Here is a 23,025-nt window from a genome sequence, read left to right as displayed (position 1 = left end):
GGACAGTGGCTAGAGTGCGAGGCACAGAGTCAGGAAGACTCATCTTCATGAGTTCAAATCCAGCCTCATAAGCTGACTCTGGGCAAATCATTTAACCCTGTTTGCCTCAGTTTCCTCATCTGTAAAATGAGCTGGAGAAGGAAATGGCAAACCACTCCAGTACTTCTGCCAAGAAAACCCCAAATGGGGTCATGAAAAGTCAGAAACGACTGAAATGGCTAAGCAACAAAAACAAGAACTTTATATTTGAAACAATTCCCTTTATGTCTTGGCTATTGGTCCTTTATTAGAGGTATTTGCTGCAAAGATTTTTTCCCCTCTGTTTAACTATTTCTCTTTTCATTTTAGGTATATTTATTTAACTATTGTTTTGTTAAGAATTCTTCCCCTAACCATAGTTGAGCAATCTCCTTCCATTCTCTCATTTAAAAAAACAATAGCATTGTCACTTTTTTATGTAGGTAAAGCAAAAAGAAGTGGGTGTGGAGTCAGAAGACCTGAGTTCAAATCCTGCCACTTAATAGTTGTGTGACTCTGGGCAAGTCACTTAATCTCTCAGCCTCAGTTTCCTCATCTGTAAAATGAGCCGATTGGACTCAAAGGCATCAATGGGCCCTTCCATCTCTCTCTCTCTCTCTCTCTCTCTCTCTCTCTCTCTCTCTCTCTGGCAGGGAAGTGAGGGTTAAGTGACTTGCCCAGGGTCACACAGCGAGTAAGTGTCAAGTGTCTGAGGTCAGATTTGAACTCGGGTCCTCCTGAATCCAGGGCCGGTGCTTTATCCACTGTCCCTCCTAGCTACCCCCTGGCCCTTCCATCTCTAAACCTATGATCCTGCTATCTCTTTGGAGTTTGCTATGGTGTGCGCTTATACACTATTCAGGAAGAGGAAGCAAAGCACTTTGCAGCCCAGTGATAATTAATTGATAATTGCTCTTGGCTCTTCACTCTAATGCGCCTGCTTAAGTAATTGGGAGAAGAGAACTAGAAGGTAGGGGTTGTTTCCTGGACTGTTTCCAGTAGCCTCTCTCTCGTGTGGCTCATGTAATTCTTTTAGCTGGCTTTTTTGTGTCTGTTGGCAAGTAAAAGTGGGCCTCTCCTGTAAGAGGAAGGAGAGAGGTCAGATACCTGAAAGGGACCTATTTCTGGAACGTCAGCTTTTTAGGCAAGGACAGTTTTGCCCAGAGTAGGTGCTTGTGGAATTGAATAGAAACCTAAGTAGAGAGCAAACAGGTCTCATTCCTCACTCATCTACCCAATTCCTTGGCAGTGGATTCCTAAAGAGAGACTCTTGTTCCTGGACCCTTGATCCGTCTCCTTCCCCACTCACACAGGACAACCATGTACAGCTAGGATTTCTTTTTAAATAGTGATTTAAGGGGGCTGCTAGGGGGTACAGTGGATAAAGCACCAACCCTGGATTCAGGAGGACCTGAATTCAAATCCAGCCTCAGATACTTGATACTTACTAGCTGTGTGACCTTGGGCAAGTCACTTAACCCTCATTGCACCACAAAAAAAATTTAAAAATAAAATAAAATAGTGATTTAAGATGTGACATGTGCTTTATGCACATTATTTCAGTTGATTCTCACAATAACCCTGGGAGTTATATGTGATTATTAGGCACCAGAGTGGAGAAGTAGAGTTCAAATCCTGTTTCAGATACTTAATAGCTTTGTGACCCCTAGGTAAGTCCCTTAACTTTTCTCAGCCTCAGTTTCCTCATCTGTAAAATTGGAGCATTTGTACAGGGCTATGGTGAGGACCGAGTGAGATAACGTGTGTAAGGTCCTTTGCAAATATTAAAGTGCTCTATAAACACCAGTCATTGTCATTGTCGTTATTATTACCCCCATTTCTACAAATGAAGAAACTGAGGCAGGCATTGGTTAAGTGACTTGCCCAGGGTCACATAGCTAGTAAGTATCTGAGGATAGACTCAAACTCAGGTCTTCCTGACTTTGAGTCTAGCACCTGCTATGTTCAAAACATTGTTTTAGTCCCTAAAAAGATATCACATTTAGATAACTTCGTCCTTGTCCCTAAAGAGCAAAGGTTCTAGGTTGTAAATGTCATGCAGTAGAATACCTGATTTCCAGTCCCATTTCTGATACTACCTGTATGACTTTGGGGGAATCACTTAATCCCCCCTGGCCTCAATTTCTACATTTGTAAAATGAGGGAAGAGACAGAACCAACATGGCAAAGTGATGAAAGCTCCACTCTACACACCCCTCCAAACAAATTTAGAAAGTGCACTAGACTGAATTCTGATGGAGAAATCCAGAAAAAGTCATTCTGAAAGTACTTGGTCCAGTCCAGCTTGGCACTGGGAGACCAGATAGGGAGGTCTTCGGGGCCAGGAGCACACTGTTCAGGGCACAGCAACACAGAAACACCAGACCTGAGCTGGGGCACTCCCAGACTCACACCAGGGTACTGAGATAGGAGCAGCTTTGTCATCCACTCTTCAGTCTCAGTTCCCAGGTCCAGGGTGGAGTAAGAAGGGGACCTGTGCACAGCTTAGGGAATGGGGAAGAGAAAGAAGGAAGTTCACTAACCAGCAGCTGCAGCAGCTACAGGAATATGGCTCAGACCCCAAGGGAAAGCAAGGTGCCCACTTCCTGGGCATCTAGCCTGCAGAGGAATAAGCAAGGCAAGAATACCAGACCAAAGAGGAGCCTAGAGTTCTGCCAGTCTGAGCCAACAGAGTTTTCCAGCTGGCTGAGAGGGGCAGAGTCCAACAGCAATCTTCTCTTACTGACTTGCTGCAAGTCAGGAACTTGCAGAGTTCAGAGCAGAGGGCAGCAAGCTGACTTTGCCCTGGGTCAGCTCCCTGTGGAAAGCTTGCAGGTCTTCAGCCTGTCCATGAGATCCTGGAATAATAATATTCAATACCCCAAGAAAGCAGCAACAGGATCAGCTTAGACCTTCCCTCCAGAAGTTGTGCTAGAGCCCAGCCCTAAGTCAGGAAATAGACTAGAAGAATGAACAAAGAAACAAAAAACCTCTATCATAATGAGCTATTGTAGTGTCTTAAACACAAACACAGAAGAAGAGAGTGACTCTAAACCATCTATGAGCAAAGCCTTAGAGAAAAACACAGATTGGGCACACTCAACCAGAATTCCTGGAAGAGATGAAGCAAGAGTTTAAAAAAAAAAGTTACAAAATGTTTTTATACATGGAATGAGAGTACTTGAGGAAAAAATGGAAAGAAATGAGAGCAATGGAAGAGAGAATTGGAAAGGGGAATTAACATCTTGGCACAAGAAGTAAAAAATCTTCCCAAAAAAACTCTATGAAAACTGAAGTGGACTGAATAGAAGCTAATGACTTCATGAGGCAATAAGAAATATTTAAACAAATTCAAAAAACTGAAAAAAAAGAAAAGTAAGGTGTTAGCAAAAACAACTAGCTTGAAAAAGAAATTGAGGAGAAAAGATTAAGAATAAATAGATTGGGGGCAGCTAGGTGGCACAATGGATAAAGCACTGACTCTGGATTCAGGAGGACCTGAGTTCAAATCTGGCATCAGACACTTGACACTTAACTAGCTGTGTGACCCTGGGCAAGTCATTTAACCCTCATTGCCTTGCCCCCCCCCAAAAAAAAAAGAAAAAAAAGAAAAAGAAAAACCCTAAGTGTAGTCACAGTCAGACATTACTAATAAATAAAACATCAACAGAATATCTTCTCACTAAAGTTATTCATACTAATGATTGATCTCCTAGTTGTTTTAATCTGTGAGGATTTTATGGGAGCAGCTAGGTGGTGCCTTGGATAAAGCACTGGTCTTCGATTCAGGAGGACCTGAGTTCAAATGTGGCCTCAGACACTTGACACTTACTAGCTGTGTGACCCTGGGCAAGTCACTTAACCCTCATTGCCCTGCCAAAAAAAAGAAAAGAAAAAGAAGTAGAAGAAATGGATTATCTGAACACCATGATCAACAGAAAGAGCTAGACATCCTGTTTCAAGAAATCTTACAAACTTCCCAGATCTCTTAGAACCAGAAGGCAAAGTAGAAATAAAAAGGTTCCAACCAGCCACCTCCTTGAAAAAAAAAAACAAAAAACTCCAAGGAACATCATAGCCAAAATCTAGAGTTTCTAGGTCAAAGCAAAAGCACCAAAAGCATCTAGATAGAAAATAATTCCAGTACAGAGGAGCAACAGCCAGGATCACCCATGATTTAGCAGCCACTACTACAAAGGAGCAGAAAACTTGGAATATATTTCAGATGGCAGAGAATATGAGGTTTACAGCCAAGAATAACTTACCCAGCAAAACTCAGTATAATACTAAAGGAAAAAAAAATTGATCTTTAATGAAATAGAAGACTTCCAAGCATTCCAGATGAAAAGACCATTGCTGCAGAGAAACTTTGAAGTACAAACACAGGAGTGAAGAGAAACATAAAAAGATAAAAATGAAAGAACAATAAAGGATTAAACATGGATAAACTTGCTATGGTCTGTTCTGATCCCTATCTGGAAGGGAGCCCAGTTACACAAGATCTAGAAGTAGATATGTTATGTCTTGATCTTAAGAAAAGAATAGAAAGAGAGGGGAAGAGGAATATATTGGGGGGGAGGGAAAGGAAGGTTAGGGGAAATTATTTCATATAATGAGAATGCACAAGTAAATATCTATAGAAATAAGGTGGGTGTGGGGGGAAGTAGCTGACACGAACTTCACTCTCATCTGAACTAATCAGAAGAAGGAAATATATATATGTATATATACACACAGAAATACATTTCATTCAACAGTGATATAGGAAGGAAGGGGGAGAGGGAAGTAGAGAGAGTAGATTAAGGGATTCCTAAGAAAACTGATTCTAAAGACATACAAAAATATCTATACTTCTTTTTGATGTGGCAAAGAATGGGAATCTGAGAGGATTCCTACAAAGCAGGGAATGGATGAACAAGATATGGTATATAAATGTGATGGGATCTTTCGTACTGAACTCATCAGCATAATAACCAACCAGAATTCCAGAGGACTAATGATGAAACATATTACTTACCTCCTGATAGAGATGTTAAGGACTTAGAATGTAGAATGAGAGGCATATTTTTAGAACATGACCAATGTGGACATTTATTTTGATTAACTACACATTTGTAATGGACTTGTTTTTCTTGCGATCTTAATGGGAAAGGGTTTGGGGTGGAAGGGTGAGAAGGAGGATCTTGGCTGACCAAAGCAAAACAAAAGTATGTGCATGTGTGTGTGCATGTGCGTGTGTGTGTGTGTGTGTGTGTGTGTGCGCGCGCGTGTGTTTGTAGGACTCATGATGAAACTTGCTGTCCACTTCCTGACAGAACAGTAACAGATTCAAAGTACAGATTGAGAGATTTTTTTAAAAGATATGGCCAAGAAATTGTTTTGCTTAACTATCCCCTGTTCATAATAGGGTTTGGTTTTTTTTTCTTGCTTTCTCAAAGTAGGGCGAGGGACGTGGGATGGAGAAAAGGCTGATCCTTGTTTAAAAATAAAGTAAGATTGGGCAGCTAGGTGGCGCAGTGGATAAAGCACCTGCCCTGGATTCAGGAAGACCTGAGTTCAAATCCGGCCTCAGACCCTTGACACTTACTAGCTGTGTGACCCTGGGCAAGTCACTCAACCCCCATTGCCCCGCAAAAAAAAAATAATAATAATAATAATAAATTAAATTAAAAAAAAAAGGTAAGACTGAATTTAAAATAAATAAATAAAATGACATGGTTGGACTAGATGACCCGGGGCAGGAGGAGGTATTCCAGCTCCAGACCTCTAAGCCTAAGAGCCTAAATTAGAACCATGTGACCTCACACTGGAAAAGAATCTAATGTCATCCAGGCCAGGGCTTCTTTTTCCTCTCGCGACCCTTTTTGCCCAATAAATAAATTTTTATGTGACCCCAGGTATGTAGGTATATAACAAAGTGACCCACAGTTTAAGAAACTTTGATCGAGACTAACTTCTCATCCAGGAGAGGAGTCACCTCTATCAGCCAATAAACATCTATTAAGCATCTGTTATGTGCCAGACACCAAGAAAGGAGCTTCCAGTCTAACAAGGTGGACAACTTGTAAATAACTATGTATAAACAAGCTCTACACAAGATAAATTTGAAATAATCAACAGAGGGGGAAAGCAGGAGCATTAAGGGAAGGAAGCTAACACTTTTCAGGTGCCTACTACGTGCCAGGGGCTGCTAAACACTTTACAAATCTCATTTGATCCTTACAACCACCCTGCAAGATAAGGGGCTATTATTATCATCCCCAATTTGCTGAGGAGGAAGTTGAGGCAGACAGAGGTTAAGTGACTTGCCCTGGGTCATGGGGCTGAATTTTAATTCAGCTCTTCTTGACTCCAGGCCGACATTCTAACCACTGAACCACCCAGCTAACTCCAAGGGATGGGGCAGGCTCTTTGTAGAAGATAGGATTTTCACTGTGATTTGAAGGAAGCCAGGATACAGTTTATGCTTGAATACCTCTAGGGATGGGCTCCTTCTTCTTCAGGTTAGCTCTAATTGTTAGAAGGTTCTTTCTCATTTTAAGTCAAAATCTTCTTCCTGTAACTGCATCCCAGATCTCAGGTAGATCTCAAAATGCCAAGCCCTCTGCTGACCGTGGTTTTGTCCCAGTTCCTTGTGTCCTCTTCCTCACTTCCTGCTTGTCTCTTAAAGAAAAAAGGACCTCAGAGTGTCCTCAGAAATACAGATCCTCTGCACAAAAAGGGTGGGGAGGGGAACCATTCTCTCTGATGTGTCAGATTCCATTCTGTGACATCTATGTTTGTAGACTCCTTCACACCAAAGACAGAGAGAACATAGACTTCTAGAGCTAGAATGACTGGAACTTGGAACATGGATTGTCAGAGCTAGAAGAGACCTTAGAGAAGGATAGTAATAATAATAGCTAACATTTTTGTAGTGCCAACTGTATGCCAGGTACTTTGCTAGGTGCTTTATAAATAGTATATGAGTTGCTCTTCACAATAATTCTGGGCAGCTGGGTGGTGCAGTAGAGAGAGTATTATGCTTAGAGTCAGAAGGACCTGAGTTCAAATCTAGCCTCAGATGCTTGTTAACTATGTGACTAGGGACAAGTTACTTAACCCCTGCCTCAGTTTCCTCAACTGTAATATGGGGATAATACCAGTACCTATCTTACAGGGTTGTTGTGAGGATAATGATATATTTTTTTCTCTTTTTTTCCAACATTCATATTTTTATTCTATGTTCCCAATTCCCTCCCTCCTTCCAGCCCCTCCCCTCCCCCTTGAAGAGGCAAGCAATATGGTACCTTAAATGAGGTAATATTTGTAAAGGCACAGTGCCTGGCATATAGTAGGTGCTATATTTATCCCCATTTTATAGATGAGGAAACTGAGACAGAATTCAAGTGACTTGCCCACGGTTGCACAGCTAAGCTAGTAAGTGTCCAAGGCTAGATTTGGTCCAACAACCCTATGATATAGGTGCTATTATTATCCCCATTTTACAAATGAGGAAACTGAGTCAGAGTTTCCAGAACTTTCCCTGGCCCACACAGCTAGTCATCGTCTGAGGCTGGATTTGAACCCAAGTCTTCCTCACTCCAGGTACTACCCTCCCTTTCACCTATACCCTTAGAAACTGTCTAGTCTTACTACTCCCATTTCTTCAGACAATTTAATGAATGGTCCATTTAAAGCATTGTTTTTCAATTTCATTGCTACCTTTTGGGCTCATGCCACAGTCAGTTAATTCCACATAGAACCTTCCACTCCCATCATGGAGACCTCCTCCATCACAGAAAGACAGTGAAGCAAAATCAGCCGGTGCATGGAACAGGTCTGACAGCACGTGTGATCCCCCCACCCCATTGCCCGCCATCGCCTCTATCCAGAAGAGGTGTCATCAGCCGTCCTCTGGAACCCCAAATCGGTCCCTGCGCTTCATCTGAATCCAGCTGCCTTTTGGTCTAACCACCTCATTTTACAGAGAAGGGAAGGAAACGGCCCCCCAGAGGTTAACCTGGGTTGACAGTAGCCGTCAAGCCACATAGGCTAATAATAATCCCTGTTTCTTCAGCACTTTGAGGTCTGCTAAGCACCTTCCTTTAAAACAACCCCATGAGGTACAATGCCCAGAAAACCTCTCTCTCCTAAGGACTCAGTCCCCCTCCCTCACTGGCCCCTCATCCTCATGAGATCCAGCTCTTCTCTGCTGCTGCTGGAGAATGGGCCTTGAATGCCTTTGGCTCGGGAGAAAACAGGAGGGCTAACTGTTGGCAGCGCCATGGCCATGATCCCCCTCTTGCTGATGAGTGGGGAGGCCGAGGCTGGGGCTTGGTCACGCTTCCAGCTAATGCCGGAGCAGGGATTTGAACCTTGGCTGGGAGCCCGGGGCTCTCTTCAGCAGTCCTCGATGCCAATCGGAAGCTCGGGCCTGTCACTGTTCTGACCTTTTCTGCTTGCCAAGATTTTCCATCTTACTGATTAGAACCTTTCCCCAAGGGACTGCTTTGGGGTGGTGAATTCAACTTTTATATCAAGCCTTTCCCTTAAATACACTCCGAAAACCTCCCTCTTAATGACCCAGTTTCTCTCCCTAATAAACCGCTCATCCCTTGTGACTCCTAACACTTCTCTGCCGGAGAAATGTTGAATGCATTTGGCTTAGCTGCACCTGCTGCTCTGGGGGAGGCAGGAGTACCCCTCTCATAGCTCAGGATTATAGCTCAGGGATCATCTCACAGGCAAGCAAAATTCCTGAGCATTCTGGTTGGTGCCTCAAGCCTAGCGGAAATGTATATCCTGGTACTAGGCACTCTGGGACCATCAAAGCCTCTATTTATTTTTAGCATTCATTTTTTTTTTTTTTTAGAAAAATGTTGTGTTCTAAATTCTCTCCCTTCCCTCCAGCCCTCCCCCGCCCATTGAGAAGGCAAGTGATATGATATCAATTAGTTACGGGATGATCAGAAGCTAAAATAGGAAGGAAAATAGGACTGTGTATGAACAGCACTTTATGAGGATTTTTCTACCCTTTATGTCATTGAACAATTGGTCACAATAGCCCTGAGAAGTCTCCAGGACTCAGATTTTTACCCTCACTTTACAGATAGGGAAACTGAGGGCCAGAGAAGGGGAGAGCGACTCACCTAAGGTCACAGGGTGAATCAGTGTCAGAAAGTGGCCAAAGACATAAGTCTCCTAGCAGAGGCATAGGTAGCACAGTGGAGAGAGCATTGAGTTGAATTCAGATGTGGCCTCAGACACTAGCTGTGTCACCTGGGGAAAGTTACTCAACCTGTCTGCCTCAGTTTCCTCAACTGTAAAATTCGGATAATAACAGCATCTATCTTGAAGGGTTGTTGTGAAAATGAAATGAATTAATATTTGTAAAGCACTTAGCACAATGCCTGGTATATAGTAGGTGCTATGTAAATGTTTATTCCTTTCCTCTTCCTGACTCCCAGCAGAGTTTCCAAGTTGGAAGGGCAGCTATGTGGTGCAGTGGATAGAATGTCAGGCCTAGAATCAGGAAGACCCAAGTTCAACTCCACCTTCAGACACTAGATCTGTGACCCTGGGCAATTCACTATTTGCCTCAGTTCCTTGTCTGTAAAATGAGCTAGAGAAGGAAATGACAAATTGCTCCAGTATCTTTGCCAAGAAAACCCCAAATGGGGTCACAGAGAGTCAGACACAACTGGAATGACCTAACAACAACAGGGCCCTCTGCCTTCTAGGCCAACCTGTACCCCCAAAACCTGGAGAAGGTCCCCCACCCCCGGGCAACCCATTTCCCATTTTGTTAGGGAGTGTTCCTGACAGTCACTTGTTCTCTTTATAATTCCCATTCGTCGTTCCTGGTTCTGTCCTCTGTAGCCACACGGTAGGCCTTCATATGCTTAAAGAGAACTGTCTCTCCTCCAAGTTTTCTCCAAGCTAGACTTGTGCATTTCCTTCAGCTGAGCCACACATGACAGAGGCTCATGGGCCCTTCCTCACTTCCAGGTTACCCTCCCAGATACTCTTCCAATTTATCCCAGCCTTTCTTTTGTTTTTTTTTTTGTTTTGTTTTGTTTTTTTGCAGGGCAATGGGGGTTAAGTGACTTGCCCAGGGTCACACAGCTAGTAAGTGTCAAGTATCTGAGGCCAGATTTGAACTCAGGTCCTCCTGAATCCAGGGCCAGTGCTTTATCCATTGTGCTATCTAGCTGCCCCATATCCCAGCCTTTCTTAAACCATGGTGCCTAAAACTAAGCACAACCCTCCATGTGAGGTCTGATGAGGGCAGAGTACAGTGGGGACTCTCGCCTCCCTATGTCTAGGTCTTTTCATTGTACTGTGCCCTAAAAGTATATGGGACAAGCGTTTCCCCCATCCCGGGATGGGAATGATGCTCCTGAGGCCCCTTCAGTATAGGCTCTGACCTTTGAGTTTATGCCGCCAGTACTGGGGTGGGGGATAGGTTGTCCTACAGCATCTACACTGACCCTCCTCAGCATCAGTGGCACATGGCTATGAGGCAGAGTTGTTGTCCAATTCATACTCAAGTCAAGACATCACCTTGTGATGTCATCGGGTCTGTTTGAAAATGAAGGATGAACAACAAAATGACTGTGAGGTAACCCCCCCAGAGGTCAGTGTTCAGTCAGAGGCAAGTGTCAGGAGTGGCCAGAGATCAGGGTCAGTGGAACAGATTTTCTTCTTGCTGTATTTTTTTTTTTTAGTGAGGCAATTGGGGTTAAGTGACTTGCCCAGGGTCACACAGCTAGTAAGTGTTAAGTGTCTGAGGCCGGATTTGAACTCAGGTACTCCTGACTCCAGGGCCGGTGCTCTATCCACTGTGCCACCTAGCTGCCCCTTCTTGCTGTATTTTTAAGGGGACTTAAACAAATTCATCCTATAACCTTGGCCTTAGTGATTAGCCCAGTGATGATGCTATATTATATATTATTATTAGAACATGTGTATCATTAATAGTAGTATTATTATCCTACACTCCTGTTGCTGTTATTATTACTATTTATTTGATGCTGGATAGCTGTCCAGGAACAGGAAGACATCAGGTCTCTGACCATCAGGCAATCAGCAGAATGTACTATGTTGTGGACACTGTGCTAGCCGCTTAGGGAGGTAGAGATTAAAAAATGAAACTGACTGCTCTCAGGGACTTGGATTCTATCAGCCAGCTGGTCCAGACTGTCCTGGGCTCACCCTCTTTGTGCCTAGACCTGTGGTTAGCAACGTTGTGAGGGTGATACAAGCAGGAGAACTCATGGTCAGTGTCCACAAGGAGCTTGTGGTTTAGTTGGGGAAAACACAAGACATATGTGCAGGAAGCAGTCAGGGAGCAGTCCACAATCATGGACCAGGGTCATTATATGGGTCCTCAGAAGGGAAGGAAAAGATCAGTGTGGGCTGCAGTGCTCAGGGAGGGCTTCTTGGAAGAGTTGGGACTTAATGCAGAGACGTGAAGGATGTGTAGAATCTGGGCACCAGGGGGCAAAAGAAATCATAGATTGGGGCAGGTAGGTGGCGCAGTGGATAGAGCACCGGCCCTGGAGTCAGGAGTACCTGAGTTCAAATCCAGCCTCAGACACTTAACACTTACTAGCTGTGTGACCCTGGGCAAGTCACTTAACCCCAACTGCCTCACTAAAAAAACAAAACAAAACAAAAAGAAATCATAGATTAAAAGAAATTCAGAATCAGAAACTGCGACCCAGGTTTGCTCTCAAGTCACTCTCTAGCGAATGCCAGATTAGAGAATATTATTGATTCACTTGGCAGTCCTGCTTCCCGAGTCAGCACTCTTTCCACCATAACTAAAGAGGTATTCTGAAACAATATGAACTCTAAGTTCTTGCCTTGAAAATGAGAGTGGAAATAGAATCCTTAGCTGTGAATTCTTCTTTCCAGGTTCAAGCCTTAGCCTGAATTTAGTCTCTGGCTCTGCTACAAGCACAGGAACCCGGTGATTTGGGAATGACTCAAGGAGCTAGGTGAGGCAGTGGATAGAGAGCTGGGCCTGGAGTCAGTTCAAATCCAGCCTCAGACACTTACTAGCTGTGTGCCCCTAGGCAAGTCACTTAACTTCTGTTTGCCTCAGTTTCCTCAACTGTAAAATGGGGTTAATGGGCAGCTAGGTGGCGCAGTGGATAGAGCACTGGCCCTGGAGTCAGGAGGACCTGAGTTCAAAGCCGGCCTCAGACACTTAACACTTACTAGCTGTGCGACCCTGGGCAAGTCGCTTAACCCCAGTTGCCTCACTAAAAAAAAAAAGGGGGGGGGTTAATACTAGTACTTACCTCTCCACGTTGTGACGTTCAACCGAGATGATATTTGTAGTGCTTAGCATATTGCCTGGCACAGAAGAGGTGCAGTGGTAGTTGGTAGTAGTATTAGCAGTTGTAGTAATATTCCTTCTAGCCAAGATCTTTAGGAAATGGATTTGTATGATGTAGATAGGAGAAGAGAAAAAAAATCTGTCTGCTTACCAGTGGGCAGTGATCATCCTCCACACCCTTTCCCAGCATCTGGCTCTCCGACATAGCGGCCCTGTAATTGTGAGTTTGCACAGAGGGTGATCGCCGCCTTAGTAATAAAAGATGAGGAATAGGAGCACCAGGGGCCCTAGACAACCTTCGTCGTATATTGGACTGGGTTATTAAGGAGATAATTTAGCATTTGTGCCAACTCAGCAATCAGAGCTTTGTATCGGGGTCACAGAGGAAGCCGGGCTCTTAGAACAAAGGATGGAGCCTTTGGGGGGTGGTGTGCAGAGGGAATGGGGAAAGCCTGGGGTTTGTTTCCACAGAAAACCAGTCCTTCCTATTTGTAGACTGCCTTCCCTTGGGAGCATCTGAGGGCCTATGCTTAGCAACAGTCCTATTTGGAAGGGGCCTTGGACCATAGTGCATTGAATGTCATCTGGGAGGGACCTTAGAACATGGAATATCAGAGCTGGAAAGGGCCTTAAAATCCAATTTGGGAAATTTTTCCCATGTGCAGGTGCTGTGCTGGTCACTGTAAGGAGGTACATTTACATAAGATCTGGTCCTTGTTCTCCTTGAACTATCTGGTCTGATGTCCCCTCCACCCCCATTTGACAGATGAAGAAACTGAGGCCTAGAAAGGGGAAATTATTTTTCCAGGGTTACATAGAGAGCCATTGGCCCTGCCTGAATTAGCCCCCAGGGCCCCCAAGTCTCTATTCCATGGCTCACACTGCCTCTTTTTGGACCCATTTATATTCCAGCCATGCATGGTGTTTTTAGAATAGAAAGCTTTCCGGTGTGCATCCCCCCTGCCCCCTCAATCAACAGTAAGAAGGTAGTGAGATTCACCTGCCCCTCCTGGGATGGGTCTCTGTGGAACTCAGGGAGCTGCCAAGCATGGAGGACGTGTGGCCCCTTTCCCTTGTCCCAGGATCCTGTTAGCCTCCTGTCAATGAATTAGAAAATGGATTGGCAGCTCCCACCCCCCAGGATAGGCTAGCCGGTGGCTTTGTTTGACAGGGAACTGAGAAGAGGAGACCTAAGGCAAAACATATCATGCTTGGCTGGCTTCTTCAATCCCCACAGGGCCTCCATCTCCCAGAAGCCACCAAAGGGCAGACAGTTCCTTGTCTGAGGGCTCATCCACCTGCAGCCAGGCAGCAGCTCCTCCAGAACCTCCCCCAGCCCTTCCTGCTCACGTTCATCTCAGCCTCCCCTGACCTTCTCTGGCACTAACTCACTCCCTCAATCGCTCCCTGTCAGCCCCGCTCCTAAGCCTTGTTCCCAGAATCTCCTGAGCCGGGCAGCTTGCAGAATCACAATCAGTCAATAAGCATTTCATAAGCACCTACTGTGTCTCCAGTAACGTGCTAAGCCTGGGGATTCGAAGAAAGACAAAAACAGTCCCTGCCCTTATCGAGCTCACAGGAGACATCGTGCAGACGACCATGTCCCAGCAAGATGTAAAGATGAAAAATTGGAGCCGATCAACGGAGGGAAGGCCCTGGCATTAAGGGGGGAGGAGTTGGGAAAGACTTCTTGTAGAAGTGGGGGATTTTGGTGGCCTTGAAAGAAGCCAAGCAAGTCAGGAGGAAGAGCATTCCATGCATGGGGGACAGCCAGGGAAAATGCCCAGAGCCAACAGATGCAGTGACTTGAATTAAGGAGTGTGTAGGGGTAAGGCATTGAAAGATGGGGAAGATGGGAAGAGGCTGAGTTCTAAAGGGCTTTGAATGCCAAAGAAGGTTTGATATTTGATCCTGGAGTTGATAAGAGACCACTGGGATTTACTGAATAAGGAGGGGGAATGGAAGTGACATGGTCAGGCCTGTACTTTAGGAAGATCAGTTTGACAAATGAATGGGGAATAGACTTGAGGGAGGCTGACCCACCACCAGGTTATTGCAGTAATCCAGGCGTGTGATGAAAAGGGCCTTTACTAAAGTGGTGGCAGCGTCAGAGGAGAGAAGGGGAAGGAGTAGTAGAAGGAGATTTTGCGAAGGTAGAATCAACAGGACTTAGGGGCAGATTGCACATGGCGGGTGTTGAGAGAGTGTGAGTGAGAGGAAGGGGTGGAAGCTGGAACTGAGGCTTTAAGCACGGTGATGCTGGAGACCAGAAGTGTCCAACATAAAGCCCCAAACACTCTTGAGCATGGCCCAAACCAGATTAAAATGCAATCAGAAAATATTCTACCAAAAAAAATCAAATACAATAAAAATAAGGAGCCACTGGAGTTTATTGAGTGGGAGTGAGACAAGGGCATGACTGAGATGGTCCAGCCTGTGCTTTATTGATATTATGAGTTAGTTTTTCTAAATCATTATGCTGCCACAGGGATCTGAGTTTGAACCGCTGACCTGAACAGTAACAGGAGTCTGAAGCTCAGGGCTGGAGGGCTCAGTGTCTCAAAGAGGACCAAAAATGACATCTCAGATAGCATGTAGACTAAGCAGGAATCAGCCACCTCAACCCAGGTGACAATTTAGTATCTACTTCAAGACCTCCAGAGATGGGGAGCTTACTACCCCTTGGAACAACCATTCTACTTGGAGACAGCTTTGGTTATTTATAATTTTCTTTGATATTTAGGTGAAATTGGTCCCTGTGCAATTTCTACCCATGGCTCCTAGTTCAGGACTCTAGAATAAAGCAGAAGGAGCCTAAGCCAGCTCTTGTAATACTTGAAGCTATTATCTCTCTCCCCAACCCCCAAGTCTCCTCTTCTCCATGCTAAACATCCTCATTTTTTTCAGCTAGTCCTCAAAAGGCAGGCTGGTTACTTCCCTCTGGACTTGCTCCAGCTTGTCAACATCCTTCCTAATATGTGATCCCAGAACTGAGTACTCCAGATGGGATCTGGCCAAGGAGGAAGGCAGTGGGACCGTCACCTCCCTCATTCATTACTTAAATTGAATGAGCACTGTAGTACAGAGCCCTGTGCTAAATGCCAGGAAAGATACACAGTTGAGATAACTCAAATCCCTTGTCTTCGTGGACCTCATGGTCTAGTTACTTGGATACTAGGTGATCCCATTAATCTCCCCACTCCATCTTCCATTTGGCTACCAAAATGATTTTCCCAAAGTGCAGCTCAGACCATGTAATTCTTCCCCCTACCGAGTAAACTCCAGTGGCTCCCTGTTATCTCCGATATGAAATCTAAAATCCCCCATGGGGCATTTAAATTCTTCATAACCTGCCCCATTTCTACTTCTCAAGTCCTCTTATACTTTACTCCCCTTCCCTTATTCTATGATCCAACTACACTAGCCTTCTTGGTGTACATGGCACCCCATCTCCCATATGCCTTTTCACCATCTGTCCCCCATGCCTGGGATCTTCTCCCTCCTCACCTTTGCCTATGAATTTCCTTGGTTTCCTTCAAGGCTTGACTCAAATGCTACCTTATGCATGAGGCCTTTTCCAGTTCCCCTAGCTATGACCTCCCACATATTCTGTACATATCTTATATGAGCCTAGTGTACATTTCTCCCCCATTAGAGAATAGGGACTATATTTTTTTGCCTTTCTTTGTATTCCAAGGACTTAGCACAGTACCTCAAACATAGGAAAGGCTTACTAAATTCTTGTTGACTGATTGAATTCCTTCCGGTGGTATAGCTTGTAACCTATCCTTGTATGACATGATCCACTTGACCTGGATGACTTTCGTTCCTATCTTTTAAATCTTCTGCAGGGGACCTGAGCAATATGCTGGGGCCTTTTGTGGTTAATAGTGAAGCACAAGGGCTGCCCATTGTTTATCTATCACTTTGGCTATGTGGCCACCCTCCTCCTCTTCTGCTTATCTTTTTTTTTTTAATTTTTTTGTTTTTGTTTTTGTGCAGCAATTAGGGTTAAGTGACTTGCCTAGGGTCACACAGCTAGTAAGTGTTAAGTGTCTGAGGCAGGATTTGAACTCGGGTCCTCCTGACTCCAGGGCTGGTGCTCTATCCACTATGCCACCTAGCTGCCCCTCTGCTTATCTTTAACATTTTTGGTGAGCCTTGTTTTTCTCCTGTGTGAATAGTTGGCGTGGATTATGGATGTCATTCAGGAGACTATGCAGCATTCTGGGGCTTGATACAATCAGCACAAGGCCATCAATGACCAAGAGCCCTCTGAGGACCTACCCATCTATTAGGATCCTTCATGGGTCATCCTTCCTAATGATTCTTCACCCCTGTGACCAAAATCTGTCACCTTGTTTTATCCCTTGCTTGATATTCATAATCCAAGAGGGAGGTCGCTGCCTTGGTACCATTTAATTCACACCTACCCACCCTTGTTGAGTATTCAATGACATCCACAGAGGAAAACCCAAGTGGATGAAGAATGCCTGTTGTTCAGACTATACAATTTAGTTGGAAAGAGCCATCTGCATATCTGGCCCATCAATACATACATATCTTAGACACTGAAGATGGACAATGACTGGGAGAAGAGAGTGCCTTTGGGTCACTGTGCAGTGATAGAAACCCTGATGTGGATGTGTGGAGTGGTTAGATATTAGGCTCCTATTGTCAACAGACCTTTTTTCATCACTATTCAGGTGTGAGTTAGGTGAGATGATCAAGCTAACTCGGTGTATTGGAAAGAGTCCCTGGCCCCCTCACAGAAGTAATAAGACACTTGATCCTTACTTGTAAGACCTTGGACAAGTCCACTGTAGGCCTCAGTCCACCAGCTCTGAGAGTCTGAACATGTGTGGAGTTGTATGTTTAACACAAACTAATGAACAGTAACATGCACAGTCATTTCCAACCCAAGGAGCAGGAAAGGAGAAGCTTGAGGTATTTTATCTTTTTCTTTTTTTTTTTTTTTTTGCGGGGCAATGGGGGTTTAGTGACTTGCCCAAGGTCACACAGCTAGTAAGTGGCAAGTGTCTGAGGCCAGATTTGAACTCAGGTCCTCCTGAATCCAGGGCCGATGCTTTATCCACTGTGCCACCTAGCTGCCCCAAGGTATTTTATCACATGATCCTATGGAAAGCATCTGGGACTGGGTACTAAGAGACCCCAGTTGTGGTCCTGGCTCTGCCACAAACTTTCTGGGTGACCTTGGGTCACCTGTTTCAAAGAACCTTCATCGATTCATCTTTCAAACAGGGAAAATGATACCCACCAACCCACTATGAGGATGAGAACGAATTATAAAAGGCTTGTGGGTGATTATGATGTGGTTATCATCATTGCCAACTTTAGGGAGAGTGGCTGAGGGGAGCCCAGGAGCAGTGGAGATAGCCCAGCAGCTATGGGGTGTTAGGAGGAGAGAAAGGAAGAGGGCTTTCTCTCGGCCAGGCTTTTATGGCTTTAATAAATATGTTCTGGCCTCTGCAGCCCCACCCTGTGCTTATGCTTCTAGAAGCAGGGTTTGAAGGGCACAGATCTAACCTGCAGCACTGCTAAAGAGGGGGAGGGAGAGGGAAATGTGCACGAGGGAGAGAAGAGAGGAAGCAAACCAGTTATTTATATCTCTCATTACGTTCCCCCGGCAGTGCTGTTTATCTCTCAGCTGTGCACGTTCTCCTCCCCATTACCCAGCCCCAAGAGGTCCCCCCCAGCCTCTTGCTGATTGCTCCTAATCTCCAGGGTTGGGTCAGAAGCCTTAGGGGCTAAGGCAGTGCCAGGATCCTGGTTATTTCTTTATTTCATGGTTGCCTTCCCAAACTTCTGGAACATCTGCTTAATCGCTTCTGACACCTTGGACTTGGAGAGCATTTTTAGAATCACAAATCTTGGAATCTCAGACTCATAGAAACTTCGAATGAGTCACCAGGTCTTAGAATCACAGTATCTTAGCGTCACAAAATCCCAGGCGCACAGAAGCTTAGAATTTGGTTCATAGAAACCTTCAAGTTGGAAGGGATCTCTGGGGCCATCTAACGGCCCTCCTTGGGGTTAGCTTATCCCTTGATGAGATTCCCTAGCACAACCCTGGGGAACTCTGGGCCAGCTAGATTTGTTTCTTTTCAGAAGATCCCCAAGCATGATCTCAGGTGCACTCATAGGAGAGAAGATGTGAGCTACAGGACAGTGCAATTTGGGGTGGAGCTAAGGATAGGAAAATTGTGGCGGCCGTTGTAGTAAATGATAAATCATATTTAAATAAGCACTTTAAGGTTTGCAAAGCACTGTATAAATCTTCTCATTCTATTCCCACAATAACCCTGGGAGGTAAGTGCTATTATTATTCCCATTTTTGAATAGATGAAGAAACTTAAGAAGACAGAGGTTAAGTAAACTTGGTCAGAATCACTCAGCTAAGTAAATGTCTGAGGTGGGATTTGAACTCGGGCCTTCCTGACTCCAGGCCCAGAGCTTTGTCTGTCACAATATATACCTGCCAATCCAGCATTTTCCCTAATTTAACAAAGCACTAATTAAGTGCCAACTGTAAACAGAGCTGTAAGATTTATGAAGTTTAGAACAGATCCTATGTTTTTTCATTTAGAAAATTCTGGTGGTAAATCTAATATAACAACTATAATACACAGGATTATACAATAGATACATTGGGGAGGTGTAAGCAGAGGGCTTTATAAATAAGCCATTACTCACTTTACAAAGGGGACCAGGGAAGGCTCTCTGGAGAAGGGAGCATTTGGGCTTTAAAGGATGGTTATGAATACAGCAAGGAGAAGACAGTCATGAGAAAAGGAAGAATTATCCCTAGGAGAGATGAAGTATGACCCAGTTCCTTCCTGGCTAGGGTCCTGTTTCATCCTGTGCCTCACCAAGCCGTCGTAAGGAGGAAATGATAGGAGGGTTACGGAGGCGCTTTTGTAAACTACATAAAGAGATAATCATGTGAATTTGTCGTCGTTGTTGTTATTGTTAGATTTGCCCATAAAAGCTTCTTTATGAGATACAGTGGGAAGAACCCTGGCCTGGGACTCAAGAGAACTGGGTTTGAGTCCTGTTTTGGGCCTTTTGTATGACCTTGGGCAAGTCTCTTCTCCGTGAGCTTTAGAATTCTCCTGTGGAGCAGGACTCTGGATTGACTTCACTGATCTCCTCCGGTTCCTCCAGCTCTGACATTCTATGTTCTAAGCTTCCTATAGTTTTAGCATTCTGTGATTCTGAAGTCCCTCCCAACTCAGACAGTCCTAAGGCCTTCTAGCTCTGACAGTCTATATTCTATGGGCTCTCCTATCATTCTGTGTTCTGAGGTTCTTCCCAGTTCTAACATTCTTTGTTCCACTTGCCCTTCCAGCTCTGATGTTCTGTATTCTGAAGTCCTTCCTTGCTCTAACATTCTTTGTTGTGAGGTCCCGGTGCCGGTGCGTTGTAGATCTCTTTCTTCTTCTCCCTCTCCCCTGGAAAGCTGACCAGGAGGATGGTTTACTGGATTTCTCCAATTAATGAACTTCTATAAATAAGCGGGGGAGTGGAAGTTGTCATGGCCGGGGAGCCCCCTGCTGCCCTGTACTGGGCATTCTGCCCAGAGCTGATATGAAGATGATCCTATGAAGCCTGTTTGCCTGATCTAACAAGGCTGGAAGAGGCAGGGAAGGAGGAGGCTAGCAGCCACCCCATCTCCACGGGAAGTTGGGGTGGGCGAGGGAGGGGGCAAGTGGTATGTGTGGAGAGGACATTACTTTCCTAGGTACTGTCAAATCACGGAGAGTGTGATGGAGAGAGCAGCCTAAGACCTTTTCATCCTTTGGAGATGGATGCAAATCTCCCCTTTCCTCGGCAGCATAATGTAGGAAAAATCAATAGGCCTTAGAGACATGAAGCCTGGATTGGAGCCCCTACTGTGTCAGTAACTGGCTGTGGAACTAACCCTGAACAAGATGGAGCTCCTGGTCTGATGGGGAGACATGGCCCCTGGCCTCAGAGACTCCCTAATCTGCTGGTTAAAGAAGAGCTTAATCTTTCCAGTCACAGAGAAGTAGAAGCCAGGAGACCACATGTCAGCCCATTAATCTCCTCCTAATAGGCCAGGAGATGGCCATAACTCATGACTGATTGGAGGCCCATCCACCTTCAGGAATCAATAGCCCATTTCTTTTTATTGCTACAAGAGGCCTTTCTCAGTTTTTCATGAGGCTTTCTCACTTGATGAGGAAGAGGCCCCAGCATCCCTATGTGCTAAAGGACTCAGTCCAGAATTGGGGCCTTAGTGATTCTGAATCTCTTCATGGGGGAAACCGCCCCCCCCCAAACCAAGAACAAACTAACAAAAAATGCTTAAGCTTTTCTTACTATTCAGGGTAAAGCCAAAACCCCCATTTCCTGGACAGCACCTGGAATATTTGTTCCTCTTCCTGCCCTTTGGGTGCCCAACCCTGGGCCAGCATGGTGTAGGTGCTGGACAAATCTTGGGTAACTGATTGGATTTCAAAGAATCAGAAGGGTTGGGGGTTGTTGGTTTTTTGGTTTGTTTGTTTGTTTGCTTTTAGAGCTGGGAGGGCACATTCACGGATAAATGCCTAAAAGAGAGGCAATTGGGGTTAAGTGACTTGCCCAGGATCACACAGCTAATAAGTGTTAAGTGTCTGAGGCCAGATTTGAAGTCAGGTCCTCCTGACTCCAGGGCTGGTGCTCTATCCACTGCACCACCTAGCTGCCCGGAAGATAGACTCTTAGTGATGGGAAGGGATCTGTGTGAACATCTAGGCCACCCCACAACTAGGCAGGAATCCCCTCAACAATATCCACAGCTTCCTTGTCAACCAACCTTCTGTTGAAAAGCCTGACGGGAGGGCTGCGTTTGAATTTGGGAGGAACCTAATTCAGATCCTGCCGCAGACACTTAGTTGTGAGATCCTGACATTTAACTCTTCTCAGACTTAGTTTTCTCATCTATAAAATGGATATAATAATAGCATCTGATTCGAGGCATTGCTGTAGGGTTCAGTGGAAGTAATACGTGTAAAGTAGTTTTCCAGCCTTAAAACTCTCTCTAACCAGCCATTGACCGACCACCTTCTTCTAGATACTCTTCTTTGAGCTTGGAATGTCTTCCTCCCCCTCCATCTAACTGAATTCTTGGGCACCCATAAAAGCCCAGCTTAAATGCGGCTTCCTCCAGGAAGCCCTCCCTAATCACCCCAGCCTTTTGCCCCTCCCTGATGCTGCATCTATTATGTTGTTATATCTGTGTTATAGTTACTTCTGTCACTGCCTGGCTCCCCTCCCCCACAAGATTCTGAGCTCCTTGAGGTCTGAGAACAGATGAATTAAAAAACCTACTGTATGCAAAGCATATTTAGCTAAATAAGCTAGAGTTTCCCTCCCCAAGGAGCTCACATTCTGATGGGGGGAGAGAAGACATGTAGGAGTAGGAGGGTTTGGCAGCAGGGCAGATGGGAAGACCTGCATTGGCTGGTATGGGGTGAAGTGAGGAGAACAGGAGAACAGTTTATACAATAACAACAACATATGGAAAACCAGTTTTAGAAGACTTGAGGATTCAAATCAATGGATGATTCGAGGGAAGCATGCTAACCCATTTTGTGGGGGGGTGGGAAGGGGCGGGGCAGTAAGGTTTAAGTGACTTGCCCAAGGTCATACAGGTAGTGTCAAGTGTCTGAGGCTGGAATTGAATTCAGATCCTCCTGAATCCAAGCCAGTGCTTTATCCACTGTGCCACCTAGCTAACCCATTCTTGACAGAGAGGTGACGGACTCAAGATGTAGAATGAGACATGCATTTTTGGACATGACCAGGGCAGAGTTTTGCTTCATTTCACTGTGGATATTTGTTAGGGAGGATTTATTTGTATATTTTCATATACAAATATACTTTCAGTGTGGAGGGTGGGAATAAATGCTTATTAACTGAAAAAATAATAAAATTAATGTATTTTTAAAAAGGAGGAAAGGCCCCATTGTCCTTGAGGAACATTAATTGCATCCAAGGGGAAATCTATTTTCTTTAATATAATTTCCATTTCTAAAACCAAATCTGTTTCCGATGTTGAATCTTGATGTTATTAAAAATTAGTGATGAAGGGAGCAGTTAGGTGGTGTAGTGAATAAAGCACCAACCCTAGAGTCAGGAGGACCTGAGTTCAAATCTGACCTCAAACACTTGACACTTACTAGCTGTGTGACCCTGGGCAAATCACTTAACCCTCATTGCCCCCCACACACACACACACATACACAAAAACAAACAAGCAGAAAATTAGTGATGAAAACTTTTCTTTTCTGGGTCTTTAGTAGCTGTAACTACTAAGGAGTTGGAGGCTGCAGACCCCAACTGCAGAGGCAATTGCCAGATTGAAGCTCCCCAAGGGTTGCCCCTTTGGGTGATGGCTGTTGAGGCAGGGCCAGATGTCTGGGGGATCAGGGCCTAGGGTTCTTAGGCTTGTTGGATCATCAGCAGCTGTTGGTTGGCTGTTGTAGTTGTAGATGGGAGGCCTCCTCTCCACAAGGGTTACTCTTCATGATGACCGTATCCTGTGTAAACTTTGCATCTCTCTCAGCACAGAACACAAGACCCTGTACACTGTAGGGCTTATGAAATATTTGTTGAATATGATAAAAAAAAAAAACAAGAACAAATGTCGGGAA

The 23,025-nt window shown here is 44.8% G+C and overlaps 1 protein-coding gene across 10 annotated transcripts in view; it reads left to right on the top strand.

Annotated features, from left to right (window-relative positions):
- The window catches only part of GDPD5 (glycerophosphodiester phosphodiesterase domain containing 5), a 181,352-nt gene that overhangs the window by 99,166 nt on the left and 59,161 nt on the right, over positions 1-23,025 (top strand). The window lies entirely within an intron of this gene.

The sequence above is a fragment of the Dromiciops gliroides genome, chromosome 3 (assembly GCF_019393635.1).
Source record: "Dromiciops gliroides isolate mDroGli1 chromosome 3, mDroGli1.pri, whole genome shotgun sequence".
Lineage (NCBI taxonomy): Eukaryota > Metazoa > Chordata > Mammalia > Microbiotheria > Microbiotheriidae > Dromiciops > Dromiciops gliroides.
This window is presented reverse-complemented; position numbering and strand designations above follow the sequence as displayed.